At 39.2% G+C, this 12,013-nt stretch overlaps 1 protein-coding gene across 16 annotated transcripts in view; it reads right to left on the bottom strand.

Moving 5' to 3' along the window:
- The window catches only part of LOC136840608 (uncharacterized), a 776,063-nt gene that overhangs the window by 38,465 nt on the left and 725,585 nt on the right, over positions 1–12,013 (bottom strand). For 7 of the 16 annotated variants that reach the window (XM_067107295.1, XM_067107308.1, XM_067107299.1 and 4 more), the window contains one exon: positions 7,603–7,637. The exons of the other annotated variants lie outside the window; for them this stretch is intronic. The gene's annotated coding sequence lies outside the window, so the exon portion shown is untranslated. The remainder of the gene's footprint in view (positions 1–7,602; positions 7,638–12,013) is intronic. 16 annotated transcript variants of the gene reach the window in all.

The following is a 12,013-nucleotide window of genomic DNA, read 5'->3' as shown; positions in this document are numbered from 1 at the left end:
TATTCACTAGTTATATCAAACAGCACATTGATTTTTGTCGGAATGTGCCCATACCTCTCATTTCTAACCGGGATATAAGCTCGGGTCCCTCGCTAAGGAGTAAAGTGCTACACACATACATAAACACACTTTATATAATAAATACACACACATACATACATACATACATACATACATATATATATATATATATATATATATATATATATATATATATATATATATATATATATATATATATATATATATATATATATATATATATATATATATATATATATATAGCGAGCAGACAAAGGAGTAAGTAAAAGAGAAAAGTAGGGGCGGTAGGCGGGAAGGGGCCTGGCCTTTCCTGATGCTTGGAGCGAGTGACCCTGTTCCACCGATCGTTCGCAATTGCAGGGGCGGCCCACCACACCACCATTAATGCATCGGCATAAACTAGAATGGATGACCGGTGAAAGTTGAAGAAAGGCTGTAGATTGAGGAAGGGGATGGGAGGTCTACCTAGGTAAGAGGTCATTAGAAATGGTGGCAAAAAGAGGTACAAGAGGTCATTAGTAATGGTGGCAAAAAAAAGAGCATTAGAAAAAATTAAATGCGAAGAGAAACTGTTCCTCCTGGGGCAGAACCGCCTGCGGCACCATAAGAATCACAGCTGAACAACCGCGGCAGCAGCTGTTGCTGGAGGCTGAAGCCGTCAATCGGCATTTAGGAGGTGGAAGATGCAAGCAAGCACGAAAAAAAAGAAAAAACCAAAGCTACCCAGTCAGCTACCAACCAATCCTAGCGAAGAGGAAAGGCGCCTTGGCTTGCTCGACCCGAGATTTAAGAATGCAGCTTCATCAAGTCTTTGTGTCTGTGGCTACGTCTGACGCCAGATGATTCGAGGTCTCTCTTTCTCTATCAAGAAGAATGGAAATCGGAAAATGACCGATTGCACACTTATCGATACTGACCCCACATGGATTGTCATTTAGATAATAGAATAGAGTAAGTCAAATTTCAAGAAATGGTTTAACAGTATACGATACAAACGGTAGTGCTTATCCGACGTCTTTTAATCATAATAATATTAAGCTTTTGTTCTTATTATAATGTTCAATAGCCAACACAGTCTTCGAAAGGGCTGATGTGGTGTTCGTTGTCTTTCGCTGCGAGCGGACGGGTGTCACCCGCATGCATGGTAAAGAAGGCTGGCAAGAAAAAAAAAAAATCTGATGTGGCACAAGGCAGGCGTTGTCGTCAACCTACCGATAGCACAGCGGGAGGGGGAGGGGTAAGGGGAGGGAGTCAGATCTTTTGCCACTACCTCCAACTCCCCCTTCCCTCAGCAATGCTGATGTTGGAAGACTGGGAGGGAGGAGGGGGTCCAGAAATGGGGGAGGGGTGTAGGAAAAGGGGAATGACTGGTGCTTGTGGCGCAACGGTGCTATAAATCGTGCTCTGTACCAAAGCTTGTATGCTGCTGGTGCAGTCGAGAGAGGCCAGCCTTACCATCCCCAATCCCTCTCCCCCTTCAGCCACCCATAAACCACAGTGCCCAGCCCACATGCACCTTAAACGCCCACTCTCACGGGCCCTAACCGCCAGCCCCTTCCCTCGCCCTCTGTCCCTCTGCTCACCCTACCAACACACTGCATTTGAACGCAAATCCGCTATTAAACACGACCCAAAAATAACCAACCGGAGGATCTACGCTGGCCGACGCCTGTGGTACGGTGCCCAAATGATTAGACAAATTTTCCCATTTTACCCCATTCGAAACGATCAGTTCTATACCCAATACTGTACTCTATCGAATACTCGGATCTCCAAACAGAATATTTCACGTTTCACTTTCTCCATCTCTTTGCTTGCATATAAAAGAATGCGTAATGGCTAATTCCACGTATTAATAAGAAAATAATTGAAGTGGACAATGAAAGAAAAATAGGGTATATACACGAAAACATAAACTGATTACGATGCAAAATACCTCTCCAAACAGCAAACAGAGATATATGGACACCCGAAAATCAATACTCAAAATCAAATGGATAAAAATAAAAATAAATAAAAGCGCCCCAAAATCCCGCTAAGTGAATGAACGCTCTACAGAATAAATGCATCACATTCGTTATGGCAAAGGACAGGTTGCCCGATTTACCCTCGAGGGAGGCGAGAATACGTCAAAAAAATGATTGACGTCGAACCTATGAAATTTTTGCATTCTGGCCAATACAAAGGCCATATCGCAGAATAATAATAATAATAATAATAATAATAATAATAATAATAATAATAATAATAATAATAAATTTGTACCTTACTCTTTACTTAGGCCAAGTATCGATATAGTAATTATTTAAACTTATTAAATAAAAGATATTCCAGGCAACATGAAGTATATGATATGTTTTCCTAGTTACGATAAAGATACTTTGCTCTCTGTCCGATTACGAAATAATGATCACCCATAATAATAGCCAGGTTGTAGCATACGCTTCAGAAGCTACACACCAAACTGACCAAGTCCATCACCAATCTTCAACAACATCTGCTTTGATAAGGTATACACCTACGGCAATTCATTCAAGCAAAGTGACAGTTTAGACGTGGGTTTGAAAACTATTCACGCACGAAAAATCCGAATTGTAAAGTAGTTCGACAATACCTGGCAGTGAGGATTATCATTCCTCACAAGTAAACGTGACTAGTAAAACACGATGCTCACCTTCGTTCTTTTAATCAGTAATCATTGTCGAATTTGGTTAATTTGAGGTATGACCTAAATAATACACGAGAGAGAGAGAGAGAGAGAGAGAGAGAGAGAGAGAGAGGAGAGAGAGAGAGAGAGAGAGAGAGAGAGAGAGAGAGAGAGAGACTGTACAAGAAGTCCCTATAAACTAACAAGAGCATCGCCGTTTGGATAACCAGGAGGTTCAATGCCCAGATTTCCGATAAAGAAGAGAACCAACCATCCCGAAGGGGTGCTGCATTGTTAAGAACTACTTTACATTAAAGCACGGCAATGAACAAACAAATCGTTTGACGGCGCTACCTGATATTTGAAACTTGCGTTTGAATCTCTTTCACTTAGAAGGTAAACTTCTACAAGAGATAATAAATTGTCTCAATATGGATAGACAGCTGTCTCGCTTCCTGCGTCAATATTAATCATGCGCGTGAAACAGAAGAGTCCAACGGGGTCAATAACCTTTTTAAAAACTCTCCATCAGAGGAGAGACTCCGACTGTATGTACGTACGCAAGAGTGTGTCCGTGTTCGTGATGCACCAATCCCTCCCTCCAACTCCCCCACCCCCACCCCGCGCCAACAAACCCCACTCTCCCACAAAGCTTGGAGAAGTTTCCTCGCATCTGCACTCAGCCCTAAGCGGACATCAGTTGATGTCTTGAACGGGAGACCTGACGTCACACAGGAGGGGAAGCGACTTGGTAAGCCAGAAGCCAGACATTTTCGAAGTCGTGCGCCTACTACTGCAATGACCCCCAACTTCATATATACTTTTCTATCTACCCCATGAAACTGTAATTTATGGAATATAAAGGCAAGTATGTGAGGGCTATCGATAGCCACCAGACCTCAAAGAAAGATTTCATAGAAAACTTGAGTAACAGCTCACGGAAATTTGCTGTGTGGGATGGGTGAGTTTTTTTTTTTTGGGGGGGGGGGAGATTAGGAAGTGTCAGTTTCAAAACTCAGCGCTATGCGAATGTTCGCAACGCCACGCTCCTTAATTGGATGAAGGGAAGCAGCCATGGTAAAAATGAATCATGGCTAATTATGATAATTTTTGTTTAATTCTTCGTGGAGTTTGAAATCAGTAGTCATTTTTTACTCTCTCTCTCTCTCTCTCTCTCTCTAACATATCAAACGTGTGGTTTTTGTTATAAGCTTATGCATACCGACTGGACGCACGTGAATCTTTTTCTAAGTAAACACACAGGTGAAATCAAAATTACCTTACTATATCATCTCTAGTTTATTCCCGACGAACTTGAAACATACTCCAAGGTAGAGCCCCTAATAAGCCTACCACCTTATCGGTTCACTGTTTGATGAGAGATCATAATTCCCAACAATACTTCATCGCTAGTTTTCACTGTTAGGGAGCATGTTCTATTCGATAACTCAACAAAAAACTAAAAAATAGCGAATGAAAGTTAACGTTAGAAGTCTCTCTCGGCAGGTTAGCGAGCGTTTGGCACTGCTTGGCACTGGGCTGAGGCTATCAACAGATGCCACTTCACATAAACAACGGGTTAACAATCTCCCTCCCCCACCCCTCCCTCCATCCGACTCCCTCGACCCTTCCTGAACAAGTCCGTGTGTGTACCCGAACTACGACTTCGAAGCGACACCACTACCGCCACCCCTCCCCCAGTTACCACTCTGTCCTCCCAATTCGCATAGCAACGACATCGCTAACTCGACTCCTTCAGGCTACGCAAATCTGGACAACTCTATGCCACAAATCTGTTCTCCTTTGAAGAGAATACAATATCCATGATTACAGGTGTTATCACAAGGTACAATAAAAACTATACCGTACCATAAAAATAAGGTCTCCTGACACACGGTACGTCACCATATAGTCTAGTCGTGAGTGCCGTGTTAAACGAATCTGCACTTCTTTTTCAACAAAATGTTAGTACGTAAGCAATGTTATGGAAAGACCTCAACCAATTTCTTAATCACTTAAAAAGGACTATTCCTTCGGTCCCAAAAAATCGTGCTCAAGCCGCCCGTAACCCTGGATACGAACAGGGATAATCAGACCCCAATGAATTATTCAAGACGCGAGAGACTTCCATATTCTTTCATCAACGAGCGATGCGGCCCCGCGGACCTTAACTTTGGTGCTGTGACAGTGAGACACGGCCTTCCGTCGCCTCATATATCAAAAGAGGCATTTCAATATTGTACACTAAGAGATTGACATAAATAACACATTCGCCGCATGTATTACCTTTCATATGTTTTTTTTCATTTGAAGAACTGTAATGATGATGACAACTGGGGAGTAGGCTATCTACAATATTAAAATATTACCTACTCTCGCGAATGTGGCAAAACCCCTACATGTACTCGCTTGAATCAAAACAAACCACCGAAGCAAACAAACGCGTTGTTAAGAAATGCTTATGACAATTACAAGACCATCCGTGAAAGCCAGTTGAAAAAAACACATAAAAACGGGAATCCGAAAACAAGCGGAAAGATTTCTTACCTAAGAAATAAGAAATATCGTCATGTTGAGTGAAAAATTACCCCATAAACAAATCAAAATGCAGACGGGGAATGGAATGTCCGAAAATAGCTAGCCCACCTCGCAGCGGAACCATCTGGCGGTCGGTTGGGGCGAAGAGGGGGAAAAAAAAAAAACAAAAGAAGAAAAAACTTGATAATTATCAAGTCACATTTTGTGGAGAGAGAGAGAGAGAGAGAGAGAGAGAGAGAGAGAGAGAGAGAGAGAGAGAGAGAGAGAGAAATTAAATTTTAAGTTAAATTGTCTACCATACAGTTTATCCATATTTTATCATAATAAACGCTGAAACAATTCTAAATCTTTCGCACATAAGGCTGTATCTGTATGAGCGACCAAACCAAACATACAGCACAAATAATATTTAGTCTGTTTTCACAAATGAAGCCTGTTTACTGTACTGGCTAGCGCAAATAGCGACTATCCGTCTAACTAGTTCTCTCCAGACAAATTTTCTGGCCATCTCGTCTGATCGCGTACGTTACCAAAAACTCCAAGTGTGTGTGTGTGTGTGTGTGTGTGTGTGTGTGTGTGTGTGTGTGTGTGTGTGTGTGTGTGTGTGTGTGTGTGTGTGTGTGTGTGCGTGTGCTCATCCATCCTTCTTCCGATGGAAAATGAAAGGGAGGTTCACTACATCCGAATTTCAGTCTTCATCCAAGGAGCTACTTATTGATAAAGGCGAAGCATTTCATTTTGGCCGCGCCCTATATACTTTTTCCATTCTGATAATGCAACTTACGTTGTAACGCTCATTCAGTCAGTCGTCACTCATCCGCATTTCTCCGTCTCTCTTACGTATATATCAAGTCTTTCAAAATGTCATGAAACAGTTCCACCGTATGCCCAACATCATTCCGAAAATCATAATTTAAGAGAAAACGTTTATCGTTTCATTGTCTATTATTTAAAACTTTATTCAAGTTTCTAAGTAACGTTTTATCTTGTTTCTAGTGCATATACACTAATAATGATAGACACATTTAAAACGTTTTAATGTTTAATCCTTACATCACCTACAGGATTTGGAAGCAATCTATAAAACAGGTTTGTATGTATCATGTATCTTAACAACTATCCAGCATATGCGTAGTAGATTCTAACATATTTACGCAACTGTGGAACCATATTTTACACTCTTACCAACAAATACCCTGTTATAATTCACCAAGAATCCTCGAACGACCTAAATAAGAGAGAGAGAGAGAGAGAGAGAGAGAGAGAGAGAGAGAGAGAGAGAGAGAGAGAGAGAGAGAGAGAGAGAGAGTATATACCTTTTTGAATGACATAAATCTCCCTATAGTAAAGCGGAGACTAATAAAGTATTTAGGGAATGCAAGAACAGATACTCTGATATCACGCTAGGCATTGCTATGTCTTGATGCAGGCTACGTAACAGAAATCAAGCTCACTGTAAAGAAAGGATTCTGCACTCAGAACGGCAACGGATACGGCCGGAATCGGGCCAAGTTTTGCATGATCCAATATATTTTTAAATGCTGGAAAATAAAGGCGAATGGAAAACAGCCTGTGGAGAGATCGACGGCCGAAGATATAATAAAAACCGAGGTAATGATGTACACTAACATACTTGATTGATAAATTCATTTCCACTTGTAATTTGTTACTCGTGATCGTTTAGAAACACATCAGGTTTTAATTTAATTATCATTATGCAAACATATAAAAATTCGTATAACCAAGACAGCAATCGTTAAATAGATGTACGTGATTGAAAAAGTAATTACTACTGCTTTTATTTTGTAAAAACTATTTCAGCTATTTACATCTCGTGTGCCAACATTACCGACGAGATATCTGGATAATCATCAAGTAACAAATATAAGCAGTACCAAATTCATTTTGTTAAATATGCCAAAATAGATAAGGCACATTAATACATTAAAATGGTAATGCTATGCGAGCTGCGGTGTTCATGGTGTTGAATGTATGATTAATTAGCGAGTTTTCTTCATGACAAATTTAAGAAAAAGTCTCAAAGATTTGCCACTATGACAAAATGCCTATTTGCATTAGATACGCTGAGAAGACAATTCCGGTTATTTGATAATTCAGTTACAAAGCTTCCGTGCGGATGGATTTTTCGACAAGCAAATTGATTTCTGTCGGTCATTTAGCCTTAATTCGATCAAGGAAGAGACAGATGATATAATTTTTTTTTTTTTATAAAATCATTTTTTGCAAAGGACAACTAATCCCAAGTTTATTTACTGCCCAGCATTCTTTAGAAATCCCGTTCCACAGGTTAGCCAACAATATTCTAAACAACGTTCACTTCAAGGGTTTACAACGACGCAAACTGAATGACTCACCAAAACGACTGATGCCACCTGGAACTTTTCCTCACCTGAAAAAAAGGTAAAAATAATATAAATGACTCGGTTTGCTTTACAAGAGAACGAAGCTTTGAAAAACAGAAAATTTAAGAACTCTGACGCTCTCACAAACCGACTTGCCAGTAGGTTGTATTTAATGTTCCTAAAAATTACCAGCACACAAGTGGGGGGGGGGACGGGATGAGGGGGTGGGCAGAAATTTAAATGGAAGTAGCCAAAAATATCATTGAATTGCTAAGCACTATTCAGAGCAGTTGAGAAATAAGATATAAAATGAAAACACAGTGACAGCATGACACCGCGGTACCTATCTTAACAGGTGTAGATACTGGCCCTTTGCATGACGAATATCATGCATTAACTCAAGTACGCGCACTTAAGACGATGAGTAAAAATTCCCTGGCGGAATACCAGTTTTGAGAATTATGCTGGCTTAGGCAAGGAAGCACCGCCACTTTGGATTTGTGATCTCCACACCAAAATTTGATCTACATCATAAACGAAGGTTTGTTGTTTTTTCTATCGGATAACTTGCCCCTTCACAGAACGGCATCTTACTGATGGGCTGCAGTATACGTCAGAGGTATCTTATATTTCCAAGTATTAGCTGCATCTCCATTTTTCTGGAAAATCCAAATTCTGTTTAATCCAGCACAAACTTTGCCAACTTGTGCCATCGTGAAAATTCAGGAGCAGTCTTACTGATAGGTCCGCAGATCGAAGCCTAAACATCCGGAGTAAAAATAACGGCCCCTATAAACAAGTATCATCCTTTGGGATGATACTGGAATAATAATTTTACTCAAATACACGTACATTATATATATATATATATATATATATATATATATATATATATATATATATATATATATATATATATATATATATATATATGCGTAAATTTGAGTAAAATTTTTATTCAGTATCATCCCAAAGGATTATACTTGTTTGTACGGGACGTTATTTTTGCCCTGATATAATTATATATATATATATATATATATATATATATATATATATATATATATATATATATATATATATATATATAGGCTATACTCGTATACACACTTTCACATGGAAGAATTATAACTTCATGTTAAGGAAACACAGTTTGCAAACTGAGAAAAATTTACTGAAAGCTCATCAAAATACTGCCTTATATTTCAGCCACCCCATTTAGACTCCAACGATGTGAGGAAACATATATATTGCACAATCCGACGACATCACCAAAATACTTGACGAACGACAACAATATTAACATTCTTGGTCTGCGTTTTACTACTAAACTACAGCTAACATTAAATATCGGGAAATGTATGAATCTTCAAACAACAGCAGTAATATACAGTAATATCGATAAGGATAACATTATCATCAAATTTCTTGTATGTAGGCCTATGCCTTACACATGCAATAATTAGTGGTGCGGTAAGTAACATTTATTTATATTCCGTAAAACTTAATGGCATTCGCAAACCAAATTTCAACGTAACAAAAAATGCTGTAATTGCATTCTATAACTGAGCGCTACTGTATGTGTTTCACATATTATCTAATAATTAGTCAACATTTGGTGAGTGTTCTCCCAGCTGCCTTAAGGGGAGTTGGCTTCTAATGCGTGTAATATGAAGATCAAGATTTTAAGATAGTAATATTACTAACATCCACTCCTCTTAGGATGATTTTGGGGTTTATTTTGTTGTAGAACGTTTTTTCGTGTTGTATTCATTGCACTCTCAACGAGTCATTCATTTCTTCAACTAACGTTAAACACAGTAAAACATAAAGCCATTGAGTAGAATTTGTTGCTTCTTGAGCAACATCCAAAGCTGTCAAATGACTCAATACTACGATACTCACCGTCCTGCAAAGTGGAAAGTATACTAATCTCTAAAGTTTAGATCAGCAGAGGCATCTTTCATTCACTGTGCCAATCACCCGCTACAAAACTGACTACCTGCTCTTCAACATTTCGTCATCATATATAACAGACAATTTTGATTAAATAGAGTAAACCTGTCTATACAATATGTCAAACGTAGGAAACTTAAAAAAATAAAAATACGAAAATTATAACTAGGTTTGTTACCACCAATGAAGAGAAATGCAATTTATATATCTATATTCATTCGGTGACTGAACTTCAGTTTAGGAGTAATGACTGACTATGTCTTGGACAAATAGTTAAAAACAAATGAATGGCGGAGGCAGTTATAAATGGATGTCAGCAATGCCTTTGTTCGGTGCCACTGGGGGGTTAGGTGTATCCTCACTTCGGAGCCACAAACCGAGAAGGGCTCGATTTCGACGACGTATGCGCCATTGCATGACCTATGAATCCACAGCGAGCGCGCCCACACACACACACGCACACACACACACACACTTTTGGCAATACCTCTAGGGAAACCGAGTTTTATTTTGCACAATTAAGAAATAATCTTAAGAGTCACTGACATACACAAAATTTTGAAGACTTTTTTTTTTTTTCCTTTGGATGGGAGGCCAGTTATACTTGGACTTACACTTATTCTAAGTAAATGAAACCCAAGGCCCATGGTATACTTCTTGGGAAATAAGGCTATGGACTGTGATCAAGTGTCGTCTAATTGTTCGTTTCGACTTACCATTTTTCGAACGCTGATATGTAACAGTCCGCTCTTCTTTCAAAAACTAAGAAAAAAAATCGAATAATGCCATCGATGATTTACCGTTGGTGGTCTTCAGCTATTTAAGAAACAATAAGAAATGAAATGGTCCTGGTTTAAATCGCCTAAAATGGGGTACAATACTACAGCACAGGCCTGAGTGATGTTCAGCATTTCGAACACACCCGTTAGCATGCCGACGGTTGATTACAGGAAAAAAAAAAAAAAGCCGGGGACAGCCGCTAAAAAGCAAACCAGTGTATCTGAAGCCTCCATTTTTCACGCAGCGTGAATACCGATAGGCCTATCACTATAACAGTTCACCAAAGAGGTCCCCTTGGGTAAGTCTATGCTATGGAAACATGCTATGGTGAAGCTACGCTGAAAAGACAGAGGCCTACCCTCATGAAAAAAAAAAGTTACTAAAGTCCCAGTAGAAGACCAGCGTAATAAATATTTGCAAGACAAATATACGTTACACTTTCCTGCTTTAACATGAAAAACATTTTCACTCCTGAATTTTAGTGTAGAGAGAGAGAGAGAGAGAGAGAGAGAGAGAGAGAGAGAGAGAGAGAGAGAGAGAGAGAGAGAGAGAGAGAGAGAGAGAGAGAGTCTTTACCATCGGCTAGACACTTGGGTTCAATAAACTTCCAAATCAATCATTGGAAGGGAAGTCACATGATCCTGAAAGCGCTGATAAATAAATTTATCCATTAAAAAACAGCCTACAAGACTGGGGAAAATTTGCTGCAACAAAAGCTCAACTTTCACAATGTCGCGAGCTGGCCAATCGACAGCGAAATGAACCTGCGGAGTTGAATTGAAAAGCTTAAGTCACAATACATGGAATGTAGGGGGGGAGCAAGCGTACATGGTAGTTATTTTGTGACAGAGAATAGGAAGGATGGAAAGGTGAAAAGGGACAAAAGCAATGGTCAAAAACAGGTGGTGACTAAATACATCGGCTTAGAATGAGTTGCTCTATAAAAGGCCCATATGGACTAGCATGTGGCTAATAACTATCCTCACGAGTGGTGGCCTGGCATGCCTAATGGTTAGGTAGCAAGATAAGGAATAATTGGCGGAACAAAAGCTAACAGAAATGACAATAACGGGATGCACGTATGTTTTGGATGAAAATACGATCCGTGTCATTACAAGTTACTATCTAATAAAGTATTTAAGGCCTATCGGAATCTCGCTCAAGGTCTGTCAGCCCAATAAAGCGATAAATTAAGTGAATGAAGTTTATGGCACAGGCTATGTCCCGGAAAAAAGGTAATGTTTTTTTAAAAAGCGAAATTCCCATAACACGATTTTGCTGAAATGATTAAAAATGAAGAATATGAAGAACAGTCACCTTCTTTAAAAATGAGGCAAAAATAAGTCCCTTGTCTTGAGTGTAATTCTTGATGTATCGCCCATGACATCCCAAAACTTCTCGTCAAGCTTAATGATTTTCAGTGTATTTTTAGCAATATATCAAGAATTACATTAGGAAAGGGTCTTATTTTAACCCCACTATTAAAAATTTTACTCATCACATCAAACACCAGGACCCAAGAGTTTGGTCAAAAACAAAGTATACCATGCAGAAGGGTAGGCAAATATAATATGTTGGCGAGACGAGCACAAACCACATCGACTTAAATAAATATATTAGATAAATAGTCTATATTACAGTTTCTCTCTCATCCCAGACACTCAGGCCAAACAATTCAGCTTTCCAA

Source organism: Macrobrachium rosenbergii, chromosome 8 (genome assembly GCF_040412425.1).
Source record: "Macrobrachium rosenbergii isolate ZJJX-2024 chromosome 8, ASM4041242v1, whole genome shotgun sequence".
Lineage (NCBI taxonomy): Eukaryota > Metazoa > Arthropoda > Malacostraca > Decapoda > Palaemonidae > Macrobrachium > Macrobrachium rosenbergii.
This window is presented reverse-complemented; position numbering and strand designations above follow the sequence as displayed.